Here is a 1,746-nt window from a genome sequence, read left to right as displayed (position 1 = left end):
TGAACATTTAATACAGTAAACCTACTTCAATAGGAATTTGTTTGTTGCTTTGGAAATAGGGTACAAAAGTGGAGAGAAAGGCATGAGTTCTTTTGCACCTCTTGGTTCCTATATAAGGGCCATGAAGTGGTGTCCGGATAACAAGTGTGTTGTTGACATCGCCCATCGGTCTACGCGGTAGTTCTATTTGTTATACAAAGCCATATTTTGTGGTGTCTCTCCCTATCTTCTTGCAGTGGAAAGAAAAAAGAACGAGAGAGAGAAAATTTAACCGCTTCGGTAAACGACTCATGTACATTTCTACAAGCCACAACGCTGTGAGAGTGGGGTAACATCCTTGCTATGTAAAGTGATAATAATAAAAAAGGGCAAATAGGCACAATTTTTAATATTGATTATTGAAAAGAAAATATATTGGGGAGAGACCCTGTGCGTGCGGGTAAATAGCATTTTTTTTTAAAGATATCCTACGCATTCCACAAAAGTAATAAACTCGAAAAGTACTAATGTCTTCGTTATTGTGGGTGTTGGTGTCTTCCGTTCTGACAACGCTTATACTGGTTTGAGTGACTCGTTTTTTTAATTGCGTTGCTCCTCCCCCGTAGGAAATTATACTTCGGCCAGTTAATCACTGTATATGGGCGACAAAATGAGACTTACGCTCCATATTCACACTCTCATGTAACGTTCGTTCATCATTGTTTTTTCTCTTTCTGATGTCTGTGGTATTATTGCCGATTGTGGTTTCAGATCGGCTGGTAATCAGTGAGGGTTTGTTTAAATGTTTTTTGAGCCAGTTACTGCACTCTCTCGTTTGTTTTGTATCTCTACTCTTTTTTTCATTCATTGTGCCTTGTTGCAGAAGTGACACTACAGTCGATAGAAAATCAAAAAAATACAATGAGAAAAAAAAGTAGAAGTAAAAGAGAGAATGGAGTTTTGTTCAATTAACAAGAGATTGATATCACTGTTAAAGAACATACACATGATGAGGTGATGCCTGGAGAGGACCCAGGGTAATGAGTGCTGAACAACCTCCAGCAATGCAAACACCACTGTAGGGTGTGTGTCGACCAGGGTGGATATTGTACGCCACAGTCAAGAGAGAGTGTTACTGAGTGGGACTATATTCTCACAGTGGTAGTTAAACTGATCGACTTATTCCATTATTATTTTGAAAGCATAAACATTGTGGATTCCAATGAAAATAATGGGGTGGGTCCTTCTCTGTGTGTTGAAGGATTCGGTGTGGAATTGAAAAGAGCTATTCCACCGCAGCTATTGACATGGAAGACTGTGGGAAAGAGTTCAGCACAGAAAAAAAAAAATATGATAAATCTTATTCTTGACTACTGGACCTCATGACACTCATCTCTGAGGGAAAGGGGTGAGTGGGGAATGTTTTGCATTTATGCAAACAAGTAGAGGTGATATTTGTGTGGCGAATTGCTCGGTAATGGCCTGGAGAAATCTTTTGGTGATCGTGTAGGGGCCATTTGGGAACCCACGGAATGTGCACGGATTGAGACCCCTTGAATCAAGAGGTCCTTTTTTATTTTATAATGCCTCTTCTGCCAACCGAAGGGTCGTAGTGGTAAAGAAGATCACCCAAAGTTTGCGTAATTCCCTTTTGGGATGGCTGTGTCTGCGTGAAATAAACTTTCACTTCCAAAAGAAGAAGCATTTCCATCATTTTAGCGAAGAAGAATGGCGTGCCCCTAAAGCCTGTTGAGGGTTTGCGTTTTT

The sequence above is a fragment of the Trypanosoma theileri genome (assembly GCF_002087225.1).
Source record: "Trypanosoma theileri isolate Edinburgh chromosome Unknown TM35_Tth_6_V1, whole genome shotgun sequence".
NCBI lineage: Eukaryota > Euglenozoa > Kinetoplastea > Trypanosomatida > Trypanosomatidae > Trypanosoma > Trypanosoma theileri.
Note: the sequence above shows the minus strand (reverse complement) of the source record.